Raw genomic sequence first — 24,181 nt, 5'->3', positions numbered from 1 at the left:
AATGACACAAAAATCAAGCTAATTAACACATTCGTTTCCTCACATACTGATTTTATGGTGATGAGAACATGTTTCAAATCTACTCTTACAGCACATTTCGAGTATACAGTACATAGTTACCCACTGTAGTTGCCGTGCTGTTCAACATATCTCTAGAACTATTTGTATCTGAAATTTTGTATCATTAGACTAATATCTCCCAATCCCTCCCCGGCCCCTGCCTCGGGTAAGCAGCGTTCTGCTCTCTACGACTCTGAGTTCCGCTTTTTTACATTGCACATAGAAGTGAGATCGTGCAGTATTTGTATTTCTGTGTTTGCTTTTTAAAACTTTATGATGTATTTCTGTATTTTTTCAGACAGTGTCGGAGTCTGTCACCAAGGCTGGAGTACAGTGACACAAACACGGCTCACCACGGCCTCCACCTCCCGGGGTCAAGAGATCCTCCCACTTCAGCCTCCTGAGTAGCTAGGACTACAGGCGTCCAACACCACACCTGGCTAATTTTTGTATTTTGTGTAGAGATGGTTGATCTCCAACTCCTGGGCTCAACTCTTCCTCCTCCCTTCTCCTCCCAAAGTCCTGGGATTACAGGCCTGAGACACTGTGTCTGGCCTTTGCTTTATTTCACACAGTAGAACATCCTCTAGGCTCATTCATGTTGCAAATGATAAGATTTCTTTCTTTTTCAAGGCTGAATAGGATTCTATTGGATATATGTACCTATATATATATCTATAGATATATATACATATAATATTATTATTTTTTTGGGGGGCATATCGTTTCGCTCGTGTTGCCCAGGCTGGAGTGCAGTGGCATGATTTCGGCTCACTACAACCTCTGCCTCCCAGGCTGAAGTGATTCTCCTGCCTCAGCTGAGATTAAAGGCATGTCCCATCATGTGCGGCCAATTTTGTGTTTCTAGTAGAGATGGGTTTTCACCATGTTGGCCAGGCTGGTCTCCAACTCCAACAATTCTACTTCAACTATTTATTTGATACAAATATTTATGTGTGAGAAACAAGATTTTCAAGAGTGAAAGATTTAAAAACGACTTAATTGTACATCAGTAAGAGGCTGGCTTACTAAATCAGAGTACGTTCATCCTTACAGAAGAATACTATGCAGCTAAAACAAAACCAAATGGAGGAAACTCTTCCAAATGGTAACTTGGAATGATGTTCAAGACTTATTGTAAAATCAGTTTACAGTAAGGTGTAAGGTACCTTATGGCAAAATTCTCTCAGAAATGTGTGTGTGGATTTCAAGTCATCCCAGTCCTGGAACATTGTGCTCTTTAGAGATGCCATACCTGTTTTGCCCTTTGTAATATCAGAGCAGTAATATCTTCTCTGGAGGCTTATTGGGTGAATTTAATGGAAGAACGTTAAGTAGGTACCAGAACCATTGCTGTTTCCCCTCCATAGCCCTGCCACCCACTAAAGAAAGTTGGGTGAGATTACTTAATGATTTCCCATTAACTTGTATTTCCAAATATCATGATTACCATTTTAATGTAGTTGGTATGGAGCTTCGTGAGTGTGTGCTTCGTTTAATATGCATCACGTTCAGCTCCTTGTTATTTGCCTCCTAGTTCTCATAGTAAAACTCTACTCCTCTACTCCGAGGAGCCCCTACCATCCGTATCGTCACTTTCCGGCCCAGCACTCTTCATGCTCGTTCGTTTAAAGCATTCTACATTGTGTAACTGAATCTTGGAAGGCAAAAACTACTGAATTTAGCGAGTTTGTGGAGGCGTTCCCACCGATCAGCCAGGTGGAGTTCCACACACCCGATGACTGCACAACTCCTATAAGGCAGCATTATGCTGCAAACCCAGACGGCCACTCTTCTCACCCCTCGTCCCTTTGCTGTTCTGGATAATGAGGTCAATAGTCACCTAGGCAACTGCAAATCTAACTGAAATGGAGGAAGGCCTTCCGGCTGGTGACTAGCCGAGGTCCACCTGGCCCCAATAAGCTGCTGAACAAGAAGGGCTGCCAGAAATTTCCCACTAGGGAATTTGGTGGAGACGAAGACCTGCTCACTGGACAACGGTTCCTCCCAGGATACCCCCAAGCTGAAGAAGCGGGCTCTGAGCCACCCCCTTTCACCCTCCTTTTTCCCACCCTGGCCTGGTGAAGGTGCGCGTCAGGATGTGGACTACTGAGCCCTATAGAAATAAGTCCTTCCACTTTGACCCCACGGAGGATTGCCTGTGAGGATCTTCAACGAGTCTACCAGTGTCTAGACACGGGAGAAGTTCTGTCTGGCACAGCAGCTCCCTCACGGAAGACAAGAGTGAGGAGAAAGCAAACTCAAGACTGACCATTCTGTCCTGGGAGACAAGAGGAGGATCTCATCTCTCATCTTTCCAAGCAAGGCAACGAGACTTTCTCTCATCTTTCCAAGCAAGGCAAGGAGACTTTTTCTCATGAGGAAACAAAAAGAATTTGGAAGGAACGAAACCAGCCTGGAAGGTGAACTCCTAAGGATTGCCCATTGAAACTGACCAAATGGCCCTTGTTTGATGAGAGGAATGAGCAGAGCATTGATGTGGTCAGAAAGGACTCGAGTGAGAGTTTCCCAGCATGTTTCTACCAAAGCTTTGTCTAAGTTTCGCAAAACACTCTCCTAATAAGCAGATGTTTGGCTCTTCAGAAAGTCAACAAGCAAAATGCCTTGAGCGTCCCATAACACTGATGCCATGATGTTGCCTTTGGACTGGCCTCCTTTTCCTTTGACCGGACCACTGCCATCTCTTGGTAGCCATCGCTTTGATGACGCTTTGTCTTCAGGATCATATTGGCAAAGCCATGTTCCAAATTCCGGTTACAATTTGTCAAAGAGGTGCCTCAGGATCGTGATCCCTCCTGTTGAAAATTTCCACTGATAGCTCTCGTCGTCACTGCAGCTGATCTGGGCACAATGGTTTTCACAGCCACTGCAGGATTCATCTTCCACATCTTCTCATCTCTTCTTGAAACAAGCCATACGTCCGTAAAGAGTAGATTTCTTTGGGCTAGTGTCCTTAGAAGCTTTTCTTCAAACATCAATGATTTCTTCATTCTTCCACCCAAGCTTCACCGTCAATTGGATGTTTGCTCTTGCTGCAATTTTAGCGGAATTCAAGTTGCACTGATAGGAGGCCTTTTCAGTGGATGTCTCATCCTTCTTAGTGCCTCCCATTAGATCCAGTTCAGAAAGGTTGTAAGAAGTTAGTACATGTTTATTTTAGTGAAAACGAATTGAAATCCATGCATAGGTTTCTCACCATGTACATTTTCTATGAACTTTCGGAAGACCCCCTCTACTGAATATTGCCCAAATCCTGGGAGAGAAGTGGATGCGGTCCACTTCCTGTCTTCAGTTTGCCCACGGTGGAGGAGTGCACAGAGCAGGGAAAGGCAATCCCAGAGAGAGGCATGCCCTCCAGCGTGCAGCAGACTGCTGGCCCAGTCCTGGCTCCATGGGTTGCTGTGTGGGCCCAGCAAGCTGACCAACCTCCGTGAACCTTAATTTAATCCTAGGTAGCCCAATTCCAGTCGCTATTATAGGACTGCTGTGCAGGGACAGTCAATTAACTTAAGAAAAGGAACCTAGCTCCAAGGTTGGCAACCGGGAATTCCAGTTGATTCCATTGGCGGACCCCCTGAGGAATTCCCAAGCTGAAGTCTCGTGGAAGATGAGGTTCAGCGTGACTAGACTGAAGCACCAATCCAAGGAAGGGGAAGTCCCACCCACTCTGCCCTGTGCCTGTATAAAGGTGAGGCGTGGCGGCCGCGCCACTCATTGAAGCCGCCAGTTGGGAGAGGAGCAGAGCCAGGCCGGTGCTCCCGAAGGCAGCAAGATGTTGCGAGCCACAGCTCCCTGCTGGTTCCCACCTGCATACCCAGAAGCTAAGAAGGTGGCCGAGGAGGCGGCCCACGAGTCAAGCCGCCATTTGGGAGAGGAGCAGAGCCAGGTCGGTGTTCCCGAAGGCAGCAAGATGTTGCGAGCCACAGCTCCCTGCTGGTTCCCACCTGCATACCCAGAAGCCAAGAAGGTGGCCGAGGAGGCGGCCCTCGAGGCAAGCCGCCAGTTGGGAGAGGAGCAGAGCCAGGCCGGTGCTCCCGAAGGCAGCAAGATGTTGCGAGCCACAGCTCCCTGCTGGTTCCCACCTGCATACCCAGAAGCTAAGAAGGTGGCCGAGGAGGCGCCCCACGAGGCAAGCCGCCATTTGGGAGAGGAGCAGAGCCACGTCGGTGCTCCCGAAGGCAGCAAGATGTTGCGAGCCACAGCTCCCTGCTGGTTCCCTCCTGCATACCCAGAAGCCAAGAAGGTGGCTGAGGAGGCGGCCCTCGAGGCTCCAGAATTCCCACTGCCCTCTCATCAGCCTGCCCAGAGCTTCGGGCTCTGCGTGCCCCAGATGCACAACCAGGCCTCAGCACTCGTGGACATCCGGGCGGAGCCCCAGAATAGGGGTCCGGCGGTGCCCCCAGCGTGGCCCAAGATGGTGACGGAGGCGTGGTACTTCCCCGCGCAGAGGGGATCGGCCTGCTGCTTGCCAGCCGCCCCAAGGCTGACAGAGAGGCCCTCTGGAGTCCGCATCTCAGCCCCCAGGGAGAGGAAGAGGATCGCCCACTTTCCCAGCCCCTGCTTGGTCGCAGGTCGCACCGATGCCAAGAGAACCCGGGTGGCCGGCAGCAGCCAACGCTCCAATGGCTCCAGGGTCGGCACACAGCCACGGAAGACTGGTCGCAACAGACGGGGGAGGGCATGCAAGACCTCCACCACACTCAGCTCTAAGCGAATCGTCCGTCGTCCATCCTTACCGACTTGGAAGAAACCCATTATCCTCCGAAGGTCTCGCTGCCAAGTCCCCACCGTCATCCGCCGAGGCTATCTCCAACTGTTCACCAAAGAGTGTCTCAAGTTCTGCGCCTCCAAGCAGGAGGCCGAGGAGAAGGCGCTGAACGAGGAGAAGGTGGCCTACGACTGCAGCCCCAACAAGAACATGTACCTGAATGTGGTCCTGAACACCCTCAAGAGACTGAAGGGCCTGACCCCCAGCTCCATGCCGGGCCTCAGCAGGGCCGCCCTGTACAGCCGCCTCCAGGAGTTCCTGCTCACCCAGGACCAGCTCAAGGAGAACGGCTACCCCTTCCCGCACCCCGAGCGGCCCGGAGGCGCCGTCCTCTTCACTGGCCAGGGGAAGGGGCCCGGCGACTCCTCCTGCAGGGTCTGCTGCCGTTGTGGCACCGACTACCTGGTGTCCTCCTCGGGCCGCTGTCTACGCGACCAGTTGTGTTATTATCACTGGGGGCGGGTCCGCTCCAGCCAAGTGGCTGGAGGCCGGGTTAGCCAGTACACCTGCTGTGCAGCTGCTCCTGGCTCAGTGGGCTGCCAGGTGGCAAAGCAGCACGTGCGGGACGGCCGCAAGGAGAGCCTCCATGGCTTCGTGAAGACCTTCAAGAAAGAGTTTTCCACAGACGCTTATCCAGGAATCTACGCCTTGGACTGTGAGATGTGCTACACCACGCATGGCCTGGAGCTGACCCGCGTCACCGTGGTGGACGCCGACATGCAAGTGGTGTACGACACCTTCGTCAAGCCCGACAACGAGATCGTGGACTACAACACCAGGTTTTCCGGAGTGACCCAGGCCGACGTCGCCAAGACGAGCGTCACGTTGCCCGAAGTCCAAGCCATCCTGCTGAGCTTTTTCAGCGCCCAAACCATCCTCATCGGGCACAGCCTGGAGAGCGATCTGCTGGCCCTCAAGCTGATCCACAGCACCGTGGTGGACACGGCCGTGCTCTTCCCGCACTACCTGGGTTTCCCCTACAAGCGCTCCCTCAGGAATCTCGCGGCCGACTACCTGGGACAGATCATCCAGGACAGCCAGGACGGCCACAACTCCAGCGAGGACGCAAACGCCTGCCTGCAGCTGGCGATGTGGAAAGTTCGACAGCGCGCCCAGATCCAGCCACGCCACCGGTCCGCCTCTCCCGCCGCCCTGGCCTGTCCTGAGCCCCAGGCCTCTTCCCAAACTGCCATCGATCCCGAGAGCTAGCCCTGTCCACCTCGCCGCAAAGCGAAAGAAACGGGAGCAGCCGGCGGCCGGAGAGGGCAAAAAGCCAAGACTAACCCCGACCCCGGACTCCCAGTCCCCCGGAGTCCCTGCCGCGGGCCGTCGTCCCTGTCCCCGTCCCTCTGCCCCTCCCAGACCTCTGTCCTTCCACCAATGGGCTCCCCGAGGCCCCAGCCGCCACTCCCAGTCCCCGGAGACCCTGCCGCCGCCCCTGGCGCCTGTGCCCATCCCTCTGCCCCTCCCAGACCTCTGTCCTTCCACCACTAGCCTCCCCCAGCCCACCTGGACTTCCCCGGCCTCTGACAACAAGGCCAGCCCCCAGGCCCACCAGCCTCCTGATCGTCTTCGTTCTTGGGCCTCTTCCCCTTCTGTGGGGCTGTCTGAACCTCCCCTCCCCCACCCGATTTTTCCCCCGCCCCCGGGGCAGGCGCAGAATAAATGTCTGTATGAAGTTAAAAATTAAAAATAAAAAAAAAAAAGGTAAAAACAACTGAAAGTCCTTTGCTTCTGAATGTGCGCTTACCTGGTTTTCTCTAGAGGCACCAGTGTGAGGTGGCTCAAGCGCTTAGGCTCTGGAGTTAGACATCTGGGTTCCCATTCAAATTCCACCACTTACTAGCTTTGTCATATTGGACGCATAACTTTTTTGCGCTTCTACTTCTTGACCTTTCAAGTGTCATCCAAAGATAATTAGACACCCACACAATAGCAATGGGAGATTTTAACACCCCACCGTCAACATGAAACAGATCAACGAGACAGAAAGTTGAAAAGGATATCCAGGAACTGAACTTAGCTCTGCACCAAGCAGACCGAATAGACATCTACATTAACTCTCCACCCCAAATCAACAGAATATACATTCTTCTCAGCACCACATCACACTTATTCCAAAACTGACCACATAGTTGGAAGGAAAGCACTCCTCCGCAAATGCAAAAGAACAGAAATTACAACCAACTGTCTCTCAGACCACAGGGCAGTCAAACTGGACCTCAGGATGAAGAAACTCACTCAAAACCGCTCAACTACACGGAAACGGAGCAATCTGCTCCTGAATGACTACTGGGTACATAGCGAAATGGAGACAGAATAAAGATGTTCTTTGAAACCAATGAGAACAAAGACACAACATACCAGAATCTCTGGGATACATTGAAAGCAGTGTGTAGAGGGAAACATAGCATTAAATGCCCACAAGAGAAAGCAGGAAAGATCTAAAATGGACACCCTCACGTCCCAATTCAAAGAACCAGGGAAGCAAGAGCAAACACAATGTCTGAATCAGTCAGTCAACTTCCAAGAGAGCTCCAAGAGAGAATGAGCCACCATGCCTCTTTAAATCCACGTTTCTATTTGGAATCTTCAATGAGAGATGAGACACTAAGCAGCTAGTTTCGGTGGAATGGCTGATTTTGTAAATGTTTTCGGTGTGTGAGTGTGTGTGTGTGTGTGTATGTATAGATAACTAAATTAAACTGATAATTTGGATGCTTACATTTCCATTAATTTAATTTGTGTATGTGAGCCCACGCACACGTATATACACACACACTAACACTTCCAGAACACTGACTTAGTGAAGAACTGGATTTCCAGTGTGTCAGACAAATTTCAGAAAGCGCTGAAGAAGGGCATTTCTGATGGATTTCACCGTTCCTGGAATCTTACTTTCCTTTATAACTTAGAGTTCTTCTCTGGAGATTTAATAGATAAAAGTCTTTTGCAGTGTACGTTATTTCATTTTATTTTTATAATTTATTTAAATTGTCATTTTAAACTGACCAATAAAAATGATATATATTTATGGTGTACAACATGATGTTTCATATATGTATACATTGTAGAATGACACAAAAATCAAGCTAATTAACACATTCGTTTCCTCACATACTGATTTTATGGTGATGAGAACATGTTTCAAATCTACTCTTACAGCACATTTCAAGTATACAGTACATAGTTACCCACTGTAGTTGCCGTGCTGTTCAACATATCTCTAGAACTATTCGTATCTGAAATTTTGTATCATTAGACTAACATCTCCCAATCCCTCCCCGGCCCCTGCCTCGGGTAAGCAGCGTTCTGCTCTCTACGACTCTGAGTTCCGCTTTTTTACATTGCACATAGAAGTGAGATCGTGCAGTATTTGTATTTCTGTGTTTGCTTTTTAAAACTTTATGATGTATTTCTGTATTTTTTCAGACAGTGTCGGAGTCTGTCACCAAGGCTGGAGTACAGTGACACAAACACGGCTCACCACGGCCTCCACCTCCCGGGGTCAAGAGATCCTCCCACTTCAGCCTCCTGAGTAGCTAGGACTACAGGCGTCCAACACCACACCTGGCTAATTTTTGTATTTTTTGTAGAGATGGTTGATCTCCAACTCCTGGGCTCAACTCTTCCTCCTCCCTTCTCCTCCCAAAGTCCTGGGATTACAGGCCTGAGACACTGTGTCTGGCCTTTGCTTTATTTCACACAGTAGAACATCCTCTAGGCTCATTCATGTTGCAAATGATAAGATTTCTTTCTTTTTCAAGGCTGAATAGGGTTCTATTGGATATATGTACCTATATATATATCTATAGATATATATACATTTATTATTATTTTTTTGGGGGGCATATCGTTTCGCTCGTGTTGCCCAGGCTGGAGTGCAGTGGCATGATTTCGGCTCACTACAACCTCTGCCTCCCAGGCTGAAGTGATTCTCCTGCCTCAGCTGAGATTAAAGGCATGTCCCATCATGTGCGGCCAATTTTGTGTTTCTAGTAGAGATGGGTTTTCACCATGTTGGCCAGGCTGGTCTCCAACTCCAACAATTCTACTTCAACTATTTATTTGATACAAATATTTATGTGTGAGAAACAAGATTTTCAAGAGTGAAAGATTTAAAAACGACTTAATTGTACATCAGTAAGAGGCTGGCTTACTAAATCAGAGTACGTTCATCCTTACAGAAGAATACTATGCAGCTAAAACAAAACCAAATGGAGGAAACTCTTCCAAATGGTAACTTGGAATGATGTTCAAGACTTATTGTAAAATAAGTTTACAGTAAGATGTAAGGTACCTTATGGCAAAATTCTCTCAGAAATGTGTGTGTGGATTTCAAGTCATCCCAGTCCTGGAACATTGTGCTCTTTAGAGATGCCATACCTGTTTTTCCCTTTGTAATATCAGAGCAGTAGTATCTTCTCTGGAGGCTTATTGGGTGAATTTAATGGAAGAACGTTAAGTAGGTACCAGAACCATTGCTGTTTCCCCTCCATAGCCCTGCCACCCACTAAAGAAAGTTGGATGAGATTACTTAATGATTTCCCATTAAGTTGTATTTCCAAATATCATGATTACCATTTTAATGTAGTTGGTATGGAGCTTCGTGAGTGTGTGCTTCGTTTAATATGCATCACGTTCAGCTCCTTGTTATTTGCCTCCTAGTTCTCATAGTAAAACTCTACTCCTCTACTCCGAGGAGCCCCTACCATCCGTATCGTCACTTTCCGGCCCAGCACTCTTCATGCTCGTTCGTTTAAAGCATTCTACATTGTGTAACTGAATCTTGGAAGGCAAAAGCTACTGAATTTAGCGAGTTTGTGGAGGCGTTCCCACCGATCAGCCAGGTGGAGTTCCACACACCCGATGACTGCACAACTCCTATAAGGCAGCAATATGCTGCAAACCCAGACGGCCACTCTTCTCACCCCTCGTCCCTTTGCTGTTCTGGATAATGAGGTCAATAGTCACCTAGGCAACTGCAAATCTAACTGAAATGGAGGAAGGCCTTCCGGCTGGTGACTAGCCGAGGTCCACCTGGCCCCAATAAGCTGCTGAACAAGAAGGGCTGCCAGAAATTTCCCACTAGGGAATTTGGTGGAGACGAAGACCTGCTCACTGGACAACGGTTCCTCCCAGGATACCCCCAAGCTGAAGAAGCGGGCTCTGAGCCACCCCCTTTCACCCTTCTTTTTCCCACCCTGGCCTGGTGAAGGTGCGCGTCAGGATGTGGACTACTGAGCCCTAAAGAAATAAGTCCTTCCACTTTGACCCCACGGAGGATTGCCTGTGAGGATCTTCAACGAGTCTACCAGTGTCTAGACACGGGAGAAGTTCTGTCTGGCACAGCAGCTCCCTCACGGAAGACAAGAGTGAGGAGAAAGGAAACTCAAGCCTGACCATTCTGTCCTGGGAGACAAGAGGAGGATCTCATCTCTCATCTTTCCAAGCAAGGCAACGAGACTTTCTCTCATCTTTCCAAGCAAGGCAAGGAGACTTTTTCTCATGAGGAAACAAAAAGAACTTGGAAGGAACGAAACCAGCCTGGAAGGTGAACTCCTAAGGATTGCCCATTGAAACTGACCAAATGGCCCTTGTTTGATGAGAGGAATGAGCAGAGCATTGATGTGGTCAGAAAGGACTCGAGTGAGAGTTTCCCAGCATGTTTCTACCAAAGCTTTGTCTAAGTTTCGCAAAACACTCTCCTAATAAGCAGATGTTTGGCTCTTCAGAAAGTCAACAAGCAAAATGCCTTGAGCGTCCCATAACACTGATGCCATGATGTTGCCTTTGGACTGGCCTCCTTTTCCTTTGACCGGACCACTGCCATCTCTTGGTAGCCATCGCTTTGATGACGCTTTGTCTTCAGGATCATATTGGCAAAGCCATGTTCCAAATTCCGGTTACAATTTGTCAAAGAGGTGCCTCAGGATCGTGATCCCTCCTGTTGAAAATTTCCACTGATAGCTCTCGTCGTCACTGCAGCTGATCTGGGCACAATGGTTTTCACAGCCACTGCAGGATTCATCTTCCACATCTTCTCATCTCTTCTTGAAACAAGCCATACGTCCGTAAAGAGTTGATTTCTTTGGGCTAGTGTCCTTAGAAGCTTTTCTTCAAACATCAATGATTTCTTCATTCTTCCACCCAAGCTTCACCGTCAATTGGATGTTTGCTCTTGCTGCAATTTTAGCGGAATTCAAGTTGCACTGATAGGAGGCCTTTTCAGTGGATGTCTCATCCTTCTTAGTGCCTCCCATTAGATCCAGTTCAGAAAGGTTGTAAGAAGTTAGTACATGTTTATTTTAGTGAAAACGAATTGAAATCCATGCATAGGTTTCTCACCATGTACATTTTCTATGAACTTTCGGAAGACCCCCTCTACTGAATATTGCCCAAATCCTGGGAGAGAAGTGGATGCGGTCCACTTCCTGTCTTCAGTTTGCCCACGGTGGAGGAGTGCACAGAGCAGGGAAAGGCAATCCCAGAGAGAGGCATGCCCTCCAGCGTGCAGCAGACTGCTGGCCCAGTCCTGGCTCCATGGGTTGCTGTGTGGGCCCAGCAAGCTGACCAACCTCCGTGAACCTTAATTTAATCCTAGGTAGCCCAATTCCAGTCGCTATTATAGGACTGCTGTGCAGGGACAGTCAATTAACTTAAGAAAAGGAACCTAGCTCCAAGGTTGGCAACCGGGAATTCCAGTTGATTCCATTGGCGGACCCCCTGAGGAATTCCCAAGCTGAAGTCTCGTGGAAGATGAGGTTCAGCGTGACTAGACTGAAGCACCAATCCAAGGAAGGGGAAGTCCCACCCACTCTGCCCTGTGCCTGTATAAAGGTGAGGCGTGGCGGCCGCGCCACTCATTGAAGCCGCCAGTTGGGAGAGGAGCAGAGCCAGGCCGGTGCTCCCGAAGGCAGCAAGATGTTGCGAGCCACAGCTCCCTGCTGGTTCCCACCTGCATACCCAGAAGCTAAGAAGGTGGCCGAGGAGGCGGCCCACGAGTCAAGCCGCCATTTGGGAGAGGAGCAGAGCCAGGTCGGTGTTCCCGAAGGCAGCAAGATGTTGCGAGCCACAGCTCCCTGCTGGTTCCCACCTGCATACCCAGAAGCCAAGAAGGTGGCCGAGGAGGCGGCCCTCGAGGCAAGCCGCCAGTTGGGAGAGGAGCAGAGCCAGGCCGGTGCTCCCGAAGGCAGCAAGATGTTGCGAGCCACAGCTCCCTGCTGGTTCCCACCTGCATACCCAGAAGCTAAGAAGGTGGCCGAGGAGGCGCCCCACGAGGCAAGCCGCCATTTGGGAGAGGAGCAGAGCCACGTCGGTGTTCCCGAAGGCAGCAAGATGTTGCGAGCCACAGCTCCCTGCTGGTTCCCTCCTGCATACCCAGAAGCCAAGAAGGTGGCCGAGGAGGCGGCCCTCGAGGCTCCAGAATTCCCACTGCCCTCTCATCAGCCTGCCCAGAGCTTCGGGCTCTGCGTGCCCCAGATGCACAACCAGGCCTCAGCACTCGTGGACATCCGGGCGGAGCCCCAGAATAGGGGTCCGGCGGTGCCCCCAGCGTGGCCCAAGATGGTGACGGAGGCGTGGTACTTCCCCGCGCAGAGGGGATCGGCCTGCTGCTTGCCAGCCGCCCCAAGGCTGACAGAGAGGCCCTCTGGAGTCCGCATCTCAGCCCCCAGGGAGAGGAAGAGGATCGCCCACTTTCCCAGCCCCTGCTTGGTCGCAGGTCGCACCGATGCCAAGAGAACCCGGGTGGCCGGCAACAGCCAACGCTCCAATGGCTCCAGGGTCGGCACACAGCCACGGAAGACTGGTCGCAACAGACGGGGGAGGGCATGCAAGACCTCCACCACACTCAGCTCTAAGCGAATCGTCCGTCGTCCATCCTTACCGACTTGGAAGAAACCCATTATCCTCCGAAGGTCTCGCTGCCAAGTCCCCACCGTCATCCGCCGAGGCTATCTCCAACTCTTCACCAAAGAGTGTCTCAAGTTCTGCGCCTCCAAGCAGGAGGCCGAGGAGAAGGCGCTGAACGAGGAGAAGGTGGCCTACGACTGCAGCCCCAACAAGAACATGTACCTGAATGTGGTCCTGAACACCCTCAAGAGACTGAAGGGCCTGACCCCCAGCTCCATGCCGGGCCTCAGCAGGGCCGCCCTGTACAGCCGCCTCCAGGAGTTCCTGCTCACCCAGGACCAGCTCAAGGAGAACGGCTACCCCTTCCCGCACCCCGAGCGGCCCGGAGGCGCCGTCCTCTTCACTGGCCAGGGGAAGGGGCCCGGCGACTCCTCCTGCAGGGTCTGCTGCCGTTGTGGCACCGACTACCTGGTGTCCTCCTCGGGCCGCTGTCTACGCGACCAGTTGTGTTATTATCACTGGGGGCGGGTCCGCTCCAGCCAAGTGGCTGGAGGCCGGGTTAGCCAGTACACCTGCTGTGCAGCTGCTCCTGGCTCAGTGGGCTGCCAGGTGGCAAAGCAGCACGTGCGGGACGGCCGCAAGGAGAGCCTCCGTGGCTTCGTGAAGACCTTCAAGAAAGAGTTTTCCACAGACGCTTATCCAGGAATCTACGCCTTGGACTGTGAGATGTGCTACACCACGCATGGCCTGGAGCTGACCCGCGTCACCGTGGTGGACGCCGACATGCAAGTGGTGTACGACACCTTCGTCAAGCCCGACAACGAGATCGTGGACTACAACACCAGGTTTTCCGGAGTGACCCAGGCCGACGTCGCCAAGACGAGCGTCACGTTGCCCGAAGTCCAAGCCATCCTGCTGAGCTTTTTCAGCGCCCAAACCATCCTCATCGGGCACAGCCTGGAGAGCGATCTGCTGGCCCTCAAGCTGATCCACAGCACCGTGGTGGACACGGCCGTGCTCTTCCCGCACTACCTGGGTTTCCCCTACAAGCGCTCCCTCAGGAATCTCGCGGCCGACTACCTGGGACAGATCATCCAGGACAGCCAGGACGGCCACAACTCCAGCGAGGACGCAAACGCCTGCCTGCAGCTGGCGATGTGGAAAGTTCGACAGCGCGCCCAGATCCAGCCACGCCACCGGTCCGCCTCTCCCGCCGCCCTGGCCTGTCCTGAGCCCCAGGCCTCTTCCCAAACTGCCATCGATCCCGAGAGCTAGCCCTGTCCACCTCGCCGCAAAGCGAAAGAAACGGGAGCAGCCGGCGGCCGGAGAGGGCAAAAAGCCAAGACTAACCCCGACCCCGGACTCCCAGTCCCCCGGAGTCCCTGCCGCGGGCCGTCGTCCCTGTCCCCGTCCCTCTGCCCCTCCCAGACCTCTGTCCTTCCACCAATGGGCTCCCCGAGGCCCCAGCCGCCACTCCCAGTCCCCGGAGACCCTGCCGCCGCCCCTGGCGCCTGTGCCCATCCCTCTGCCCCTCCCAGACCTCTGTCCTTCCACCACTAGCCTCCCCCAGCCCACCTGGACTTCCCCGGCCTCTGACAACAAGGCCAGCCCCCAGGCCCACCAGCCTCCTGATCGTCTTCGTTCTTGGGCCTCTTCCCCTTCTGTGGGGCTGTCTGAACCTCCCCTCCCCCACCCGATTTTTCCCCCGCCCCCGGGGCAGGCGCAGAATAAATGTCTGTATGAAGTTAAAAATTAAAAATAAAAAAAAAAAAGGTAAAAACAACTGAAAGTCCTTTGCTTCTGAATGTGCGCTTACCTGGTTTTCTCTAGAGGCACCAGTGTGAGGTGGCTCAAGCGCTTAGGCTCTGGAGTTAGACATCTGGGTTCCCATTCAAATTCCACCACTTACTAGCTTTGTCATATTGGACGCATAACTTTTTTGCGCTTCTACTTCTTGACCTTTCAAGTGTCATCCAAAGATAATTAGACACCCACACAATAGCAATGGGAGATTTTAACACCCCACCGTCAACATGAAACAGATCAACGAGACAGAAAGTTGAAAAGGATATCCAGGAACTGAACTTAGCTCTGCACCAAGCAGACCGAATAGACATCTACATTAACTCTCCACCCCAAATCAACAGAATATACATTCTTCTCAGCACCACATCACACTTATTCCAAAACTGACCACATAGTTGGAAGGAAAGCACTCCTCCGCAAATGCAAAAGAACAGAAATTACAACCAACTGTCTCTCAGACCACAGGGCAGTCAAACTGGACCTCAGGATGAAGAAACTCACTCAAAACCGCTCAACTACACGGAAACGGAGCAATCTGCTCCTGAATGACTACTGGGTACATAGCGAAATGGAGACAGAATAAAGATGTTCTTTGAAACCAATGAGAACAAAGACACAACATACCAGAATCTCTGGGATACATTGAAAGCAGTGTGTAGAGGGAAACATAGCATTAAATGCCCACAAGAGAAAGCAGGAAAGATCTAAAATGGACACCCTCACGTCCCAATTCAAAGAACCAGGGAAGCAAGAGCAAACACAATGTCTGAATCAGTCAGTCAACTTCCAAGAGAGCTCCAAGAGAGAATGAGCCACCATGCCTCTTTAAATCCACGTTTCTATTTGGAATCTTCAATGAGAGATGAGACACTAAGCAGCTAGTTTCGGTGGAATGGCTGATTTTGTAAATGTTTTCGGTGTGTGAGTGTGTGTGTGTGTGTGTATGTATAGATAACTAAATTAAACTGATAATTTGGATGCTTACATTTCCATTAATTTAATTTGTGTATGTGAGCCCACGCACACGTATATACACACACACTAACACTTCCAGAACACTGACTTAGTGAAGAACTGGATTTCCAGTGTGTCAGACAAATTTCAGAAAGCGCTGAAGAAGGGCATTTCTGATGGATTTCACCGTTCCTGGAATCTTACTTTCCTTTATAACTTAGAGTTCTTCTCTGGAGATTTAATAGATAAAAGTCTTTTGCAGTGTACGTTATTTCATTTTATTTTTATAATTTATTTAAATTGTCATTTTAAACTGACCAATAAAAATGATATATATTTATGGTGTACAACATGATGTTTCATATATGTATACATTGTAGAATGACACAAAAATCAAGCTAATTAACACATTCGTTTCCTCACATACTGATTTTATGGTGATGAGAACATGTTTCAAATCTACTCTTACAGCACATTTCAAGTATACAGTACATAGTTACCCACTGTAGTTGCCGTGCTGTTCAACATATCTCTAGAACTATTCGTATCTGAAATTTTGTATCATTAGACTAACATCTCCCAATCCCTCCCCGGCCCCTGCCTCGGGTAAGCAGCGTTCTGCTCTCTACGACTCTGAGTTCCGCTTTTTTACATTGCACATAGAAGTGAGATCGTGCAGTATTTGTATTTCTGTGTTTGCTTTTTAAAACTTTATGATGTATTTCTGTATTTTTTCAGACAGTGTCGGAGTCTGTCACCAAGGCTGGAGTACAGTGACACAAACACGGCTCACCACGGCCTCCACCTCCCGGGGTCAAGAGATCCTCCCACTTCAGCCTCCTGAGTAGCTAGGACTACAGGCGTCCAACACCACACCTGGCTAATTTTTGTATTTTGTGTAGAGATGGTTGATCTCCAACTCCTGGGCTCAACTCTTCCTCCTCCCTTCTCCTCCCAAAGTCCTGGGATTACAGGCCTGAGACACTGTGTCTGGCCTTTGCTTTATTTCACACAGTAGAACATCCTCTAGGCTCATTCATGTTGCAAATGATAAGATTTCTTTCTTTTTCAAGGCTGAATAGGGTTCTATTGGATATATGTACCTATATATATATCTATAGATATATATACATTTATTATTATTTTTTTGGGGGGCATATCGTTTCGCTCGTGTTGCCCAGGCTGGAGTGCAGTGGCATGATTTCGGCTCACTACAACCTCTGCCTCCCAGGCTGAAGTGATTCTCCTGCCTCAGCTGAGATTAAAGGCATGTCCCATCATGTGCGGCCAATTTTGTGTTTCTAGTAGAGATGGGTTTTCACCATGTTGGCCAGGCTGGTCTCCAACTCCAACAATTCTACTTCAACTATTTATTTGATACAAATATTTATGTGTGAGAAACAAGATTTTCAAGAGTGAAAGATTTAAAAACGACTTAATTGTACATCAGTAAGAGGCTGGCTTACTAAATCAGAGTACGTTCATCCTTACAGAAGAATACTATGCAGCTAAAACAAAACCAAATGGAGGAAACTCTTCCAAATGGTAACTTGGAATGATGTTCAAGACTTATTGTAAAATAAGTTTACAGTAAGATGTAAGGTACCTTATGGCAAAATTCTCTCAGAAATGTGTGTGTGGATTTCAAGTCATCCCAGTCCTGGAACATTGTGCTCTTTAGAGATGCCATACCTGTTTTTCCCTTTGTAATATCAGAGCAGTAGTATCTTCTCTGGAGGCTTATTGGGTGAATTTAATGGAAGAACGTTAAGTAGGTACCAGAACCATTGCTGTTTCCCCTCCATAGCCCTGCCACCCACTAAAGAAAGTTGGGTGAGATTACCTAATGATTTCCCATTAAGTTGTATTTCCAAATATCATGATTACCGTTTTAATGTAGTTGGTATGGAGCTTCGTGAGTGTGTGCTTCGTTTAATATGCATCACGTTCAGCTCCTTGTTATTTGCCTCCTAGTTCTCATAGTAAAACTCTACTCCTCTACTCCGAGGAGCCCCTACCATCCGTATCGTCACTTTCCGGCCCAGCACTCTTCATGCTCGTTCGTTTAAAGCATTCTACATTGTGTAACTGAATCTTGGAAGGCAAAAGCTACTGAATTTAGCGAGTTTGTGGAGGCGTTCCCACCGATCAGCCAGGTGGAGTTCCACACACCCGATGACTGCACAACTCCTATAAGGCAGCAATATGCTGCAAACCCAGACGGCCACTCTTCTCACCCCTCGTCCCTTTGCTGTTCTGGATAATGAGGTCAATAGTCACCTAGGCAACTGCAAATCTAACTGAAATGGAGGAAGGCCTTCCGGCTGGTGACTAGCCGAGGTCCACCTGGCCCCAATAAGCTGCTGAACAAGAAGGGCTGCCAGAAATTTCCCACTAGGGAATTTGGTGGAGACGAAGACCTGCTCACTGGACAACGGTTCCTCCCAGGATACCCCCAAGCTGAAGAAGCGGGCTCTGAGCCACCCCCTTTCACCCTTCTTTTTCCCACCCTGGCCTGGTGAAGGTGCGCGTCAGGATGTGGACTACTGAGCCCTAAAGAAATAAGTCCTTCCACTTTGACCCCACGGAGGATTGCCTGTGAGGATCTTCAACGAGTCTACCAGTGTCTAGACACGGGAGAAGTTCTGTCTGGCACAGCAGCTCCCTCACGGAAGACAAGAGTGAGGAGAAAGGAAACTCAAGCCTGACCATTCTGTCCTGGGAGACAAGAGGAGGATCTCATCTCTCATCTTTCCAAGCAAGGCAACGAGACTTTCTCTCATCTTTCCAAGCAAGGCAAGGAGACTGTTTCTCATGAGGAAACAAAAAGAAGTTGGAAGGAACGAAACCAGCCTGGAAGGTGAATTCCTAAGGATTGCCCATTGAAACTGACAAAATGGCCCTTGTTTGATGAGAGGAATGAGCAGAGCATTGATGTGGTCAAAAAGGACTCGAGTGAGACTTTCCCAGCATGTTTCTACCAAAGCTTTGTCTAAGTTTCGCAAAACACTCTCCTAATAAGCAGATGTTTGGCTCTTCAGAAAGTCAACAAGCAAAATGCCTTGAGCGTCCCATAACACTGATGCCATGATGTTGCCTTTGGACTGGCCTCCTTTTCCTTTGACCGGACCACTGCCATCTCTTGGTAGCCATCGCTTTGATGACGCTTTGTCTTCAGGATCATATTGGCAAAGCCATGTTCCAAATTCCGGTTACAATTTGTCAAAGAGGTGCCTCAGGATCGTGATCCCTCCTGTTGAAACTTTCCACTGATAGCTCTCGTCGTCACTGCAGCTGATCTGGGCACAATGGTTTTCACAGCCACTGCAGGATTCATCTTCCACATCTTCTCATCTCTTCTTGAAACAAGCCATACGTCCGTAAAGAGTTGATTTCTTTGGGCTAGTGTCCTTAGAAGCTTTTCTTCAAACATCAATGATTTCTTCATTCTTCCACCCAAGCTTCACCGTCAATTGGATGTTTGCTCTTGCTGCAATTTTAGCGGAATTCAAGTTGCACTGATAGGAGGCCTTTTCAGTGGATGTCTCATCCTTCTTAGTGCCTCCCATTAGATCCAGTTCAGAAAGGTTGTAAGAAGTTAGTACATGTTTATTTTAGTGAAAACGAATTGAAATCCATGCATAGGTTTCTCACCATGTACATTTTCTATGAACTTTCGGAAGACCCCCTCTACTGAATATTGCCCAAATCCTGGGAGAGAAGTGGATGCGGTCCACTTCCTGTCTTCAGTTTGCCCACGGTGGAGGAGTGCACAGAGCAGGGAAAGGCAATCCCAGAGAGAGGCATGCCCTCCAGCGTGCAGCAGACTGCTGGCCCAGTCCTGGCTCCATGGGTTGCTGTGTGGGCCCAGCAAGCTGACCAACCTCCGTGAACCTTAATTTAATCCTAGGTAGCCCAATTCCAGTCGCTATTATAGGACTGCTGTGCAGGGACAGTCAATTAACTTAAGAAAAGGAACCTAGCTCCAAGGTTGGCAACCGGGAATCCCAGTTGATTCCATTGGCGGACCCCCTGAGGAATTCCCAAGCTGAAGTCTCGTGGAAGATGAGGTTCAGCGTGACTAGACTGAAGCACCAATCCAAGGAAGGGGAAGTCCCACCCACTCTGCCCTGTGCCTGCATAAAGGTGAGGCGTGGCGGCCGCGCCACTCATTGAAGCCGCCAGTTGGGAGAGGAGCAGAGCCAGGCCGGTGCTCCCGAAGGCAGCAAGATGTTGCGAGCCACAGCTCCCTGCTGGTTCCCACCTGCATACCCAGAAGCTAAGAAGGTGGCCGAGGAGGCGGCCCACGAGTCAAGCCGCCATTTGGGAGAGGAGCAGAGCCAGGTCGGTGTTCCCGAAGGCAGCAAGATGTTGCGAGCCACAGCTCCCTGCTGGTTCCCACCTGCATACCCAGAAGCCAAGAAGGTGGCCGAGGAGGCGGCCCTCGAGGCAAGCCGCCAGTTGGGAGAGGAGCAGAGCCAGGCCGGTGCTCCCGAAGGCAGCAAGATGTTGCGAGCCACAGCTCCCTGCTGGTTCCCACCTGCATACCCAGAAGCTAAGAAGGTGGCCGAGGAGGCGCCCCACGAGGCAAGCCGCCATTTGGGAGAGGAGCAGAGCCACGTCGGTGTTCCCGAAGGCAGCAAGATGTTGCGAGCCACAGCTCCCTGCTGGTTCCCTCCTGCATACCCAGAAGCCAAGAAGGTGGCCGAGGAGGCGGCCCTCGAGGCTCCAGAATTCCCACTGCCCTCTCATCAGCCTGCCCAGAGCTTCGGGCTCTGCGTGCCCCAGATGCACAACCAGGCCTCAGCACTCGTGGACATCCGGGCGGAGCCCCAGAATAGGGGTCCGGCGGTGCCCCCAGCGTGGCCCAAGATGGTGACGGAGGCGTGGTACTTCCCCGCGCAGAGGGGATCGGCCTGCTGCTTGCCAGCCGCCCCAAGGCTGACAGAGAGGCCCTCTGGAGTCCGCATCTCAGCCCCCAGGGAGAGGAAGAGGATCGCCCACTTTCCCAGCCCCTGCTTGGTCGCAGGTCGCACCGATGCCAAGAGAACCCGGGTGGCCGGCAGCAGCCAACGCTCCAATGGCTCCAGGGTCGGCACACAGCCACGGAAGACTGGTCGCAACAGACGGGGGAGGGCATGCAAGACCTCCACCACACTCAGCTCTAAGCGAATCGTCCGTCGTCCATCCTTACCGACTTGGAAGAAACCCATTATCCTCCGAAGGTCTCGCTGCCAAGTCCCCACCGTCATCCGCCGAGGCTATCTCCAACTCTTCACCAAAGAGTGTCTCAAGTTCTGCGCCTCCAAGCAGGAGGCCGAGGAGAAGGCGCTGAACGAGGAGAAGGTGGCCTACGACTGCAGCCCCAACAAGAACATGTACCTGAATGTGGTCCTGAACACCCTCAAGAGACTGAAGGGCCTGACCCCCAGCTCCATGCCGGGCCTCAGCAGGGCCGCCCTGTACAGCCGCCTCCAGGAGTTCCTGCTCACCCAGGACCAGCTCAAGGAGAACGGCTACCCCTTCCCGCACCCCGAGCGGCCCGGAGGCGCCGTCCTCTTCACTGGCCAGGGGAAGGGGCCCGGCGACTCCTCCTGCAGGGTCTGCTGCCGTTGTGGCACCGACTACCTGGTGTCCTCCTCGGGCCGCTGTCTACGCGACCAGTTGTGTTATTATCACTGGGGGCGGGTCCGCTCCAGCCAAGTGGCTGGAGGCCGGGTTAGCCAGTACACCTGCTGTGCAGCTGCTCCTGGCTCAGTGGGCTGCCAGGTGGCAAAGCAGCACGTGCGGGACGGCCGCAAGGAGAGCCTCCGTGGCTTCGTGAAGACCTTCAAGAAAGAGTTTTCCACAGACGCTTATCCAGGAATCTACGCCTTGGACTGTGAGATGTGCTACACCACGCATGGCCTGGAGCTGACCCGCGTCACCGTGGTGGACGCCGACATGCAAGTGGTGTACGACACCTTCGTCAAGCCCGACAACGAGATCGTGGACTACAACACCAGGTTTTCCGGAGTGACCCAGGCCGACGTCGCCAAGACGAGCGTCACGTTGCCCGAAGTCCAAGCCATCCTGCTGAGCTTTTTCAGCGCCCAAACCATCCTCATCGGGCACAGCCTGGAGAGCGATCTGCTGGCCCTCAAGCTGATCCACAGCACCGTGGTGGACACGGCCGTGCTCTTCCCGCACTACCTGGGTTTCCCCTACAAGCGCTCCCTCAGGAATCTCGCGGCCGACTACCTGGGACAGATCATCCAGGACAGCCAGGACGGCCACAACTCCAGCGAGGACGCAAACGCCTGCCTGCAGCTGGCGATGTGGAAAGTTCGACAGCGCGCCCAGATCCAGCCACGCCACCGGTCCGCCTCTCCCGCCGCCCTGGCCTGTCCTGAGCCCCAGGCCTCTTCCCAAACTGCCATCGATCCCGAGAGCTAGCCCTGTCCACCTCGCCGCAAAGCGAAAGAAACGGGAGCAGCCGGCGGCCGGAGAGGGCAAAAAGCCAAGACTAACCCCGACCCCGGACTCCCAGTCCCCCGGAGTCCCTGCCGCGGGCCGTCGTCCCTGTCCCCGTCCCTCTGCCCCTCCCAGACCTCTGTCCTTCCACCAATGGGCTCCCCGAGGCCCCAGCCGCCACTCCCAGTCCCCGGAGACCCTGCCGCCGCCCCTGGCGCCTGTGCCCATCCCTCTGCCCCTCCCAGACCTCTGTCCTTCCACCACTAGCCTCCCCCAGCCCACCTGGACTTCCCCGGCCTCTGACAACAAGGCCAGCCCCCAGGCCCACCAGCCTCCTGATCGTCTTCGTTCTTGGGCCTCTTCCCCTTCTGTGGGGCTGTCTGAACCTCCCCTCCCCCACCCGATTTTTCCCCCGCCCCCGGGGCAGGCGCCGAATAAATGTCTGTATGAAGTTAAAAATTAAAAATAAAAAAAAAAAAGGTAAAAACAACTGAAAGTCCTTTGCTTCTGAATGTGCGCTTACCTGGTTTTCTCTAGAGGCACCAGTGTGAGGTGGCTCAAGCGCTTAGGCTCTGGAGTTAGACATCTGGGTTCCCATTCAAATTCCACCACTTACTAGCTTTGTCATATTGGACGCATAACTTTTTTGCGCTTCTACTTCTTGACCTTTCAAGTGTCATCCAAAGATAATTAGACACCCACACAATAGCAATGGGAGATTTTAACACCCCACCGTCAACATGAAACAGATCAACGAGACAGAAAGTTGAAAAGGATATCCAGGAACTGAACTTAGCTCTGCACCAAGCAGACCGAATAGACATCTACATTAACTCTCCACCCCAAATCAACAGAATATACATTCTTCTCAGCACCACATCACACTTATTCCAAAACTGACCACATAGTTGGAAGGAAAGCACTCCTCCGCAAATGCAAAAGAACAGAAATTACAACCAACTGTCTCTCAGACCACAGGGCAGTCAAACTGGACCTCAGGATGAAGAAACTCACTCAAAACCGCTCAACTACACGGAAACGGAGCAATCTGCTCCTGAATGACTACTGGGTACATAGCGAAATGGAGACAGAATAAAGATGTTCTTTGAAACCAATGAGAACAAAGACACAACATACCAGAATCTCTGGGATACATTGAAAGCAGTGTGTAGAGGGAAACATAGCATTAAATGCCCACAAGAGAAAGCAGGAAAGATCTAAAATGGACACCCTCACGTCCCAATTCAAAGAACCAGGGAAGCAAGAGCAAACACAATGTCTGAATCAGTCAGTCAACTTCCAACAGAGCTCCAAGAGAGAATGAGCCACCATGCCTCTTTAAATCCACGTTTCTATTTGGAATCTTCAATGAGAGATGAGACACTAAGCAGCTAGTTTCGGTGGAATGGCTGATTTTGTAAATGTTTTCGGTGTGTGAGTGTGTGTGTGTGTGTGTATGTATAGATAACTAAATTAAACTGATAATTTGGATGCTTACATTTCCATTAATTTAATTTGTGTATGTGAGCCCACGCACACGTATATACACACACACTAACACTTCCAGAACACTGACTTAGTGAAGAACTGGATTTCCAGTGTGTCAGACAAAGTTCAGAAAGCGCTGAAGAAGGGCATTTCTGATGGATCTCACCGTTCCTGGAATCTTACTTTCCTTTATAACTTAGAGTTCTTCTCTGGAGATTTAATAGATAAAAGTCTTTTGCAGTGTACGTTATTTCATTTTATTTTTATAATTTATTTAAATTGTCATTTTAAACTGACCAATAAAAATGATATATATTTATGGTGTACAACATGATGTTTCATATATGTATACATTGTAGAATGACACAAAAATCAAGCTAATTAACACATTCGTTTCCTCACATACTGATTTTATGGTGATGAGAACATGTTTCAAATCTACTCTTATAGCACATTTCAAGTATACAGTACATAGTTACCCACTGTAGTTGCCGTGCTGTTCAACATATCTCTAGAACTATTCGTATCTGAAATTTTGTATCATTAGACTAACATCTCCCAATCCCTCCCCGGCCCCTGCCTCGGGTAAGCAGCGTTCTGCTCTCTACGACTCTGAGTTCCGCTTTTTTACATTGCACATAGAAGTGAGATCGTGCAGTATTTGTATTTCTGTGTTTGCTTTTTAAAACTTTATGATGTATTTCTGTATTTTTTCAGACAGTGTCGGAGTCTGTCACCAAGGCTGGAGTACAGTGACACAAACACGGCTCACCACGG

The 24,181-nt window shown here is 50.7% G+C and overlaps 3 pseudogenes; all 3 read left to right on the top strand.

Moving 5' to 3' along the window:
• Positions 1–4,267: 4,267 nt before the first annotated feature.
• LOC134761860 (exonuclease GOR-like) lies at positions 4,268–6,343 on the top strand (annotated as a pseudogene).
• A 5,687-nt stretch (positions 6,344–12,030) lies between these two features.
• On the top strand, positions 12,031–14,263 carry LOC134761859 (exonuclease GOR-like; annotated as a pseudogene).
• Positions 14,264–19,950: 5,687 nt separating this feature from the next.
• On the top strand, positions 19,951–22,183 carry LOC134761858 (exonuclease GOR-like; annotated as a pseudogene).
• The last annotated feature ends 1,998 nt before the right edge of the window (positions 22,184–24,181 follow it).

This window comes from Pongo abelii, chromosome 7 (assembly GCF_028885655.2).
Source record: "Pongo abelii isolate AG06213 chromosome 7, NHGRI_mPonAbe1-v2.0_pri, whole genome shotgun sequence".
NCBI lineage: Eukaryota > Metazoa > Chordata > Mammalia > Primates > Hominidae > Pongo > Pongo abelii.
The sequence above is the reverse complement of the archived record's forward strand: the minus strand, read 5'-3'. Positions and strand labels throughout refer to the sequence as shown.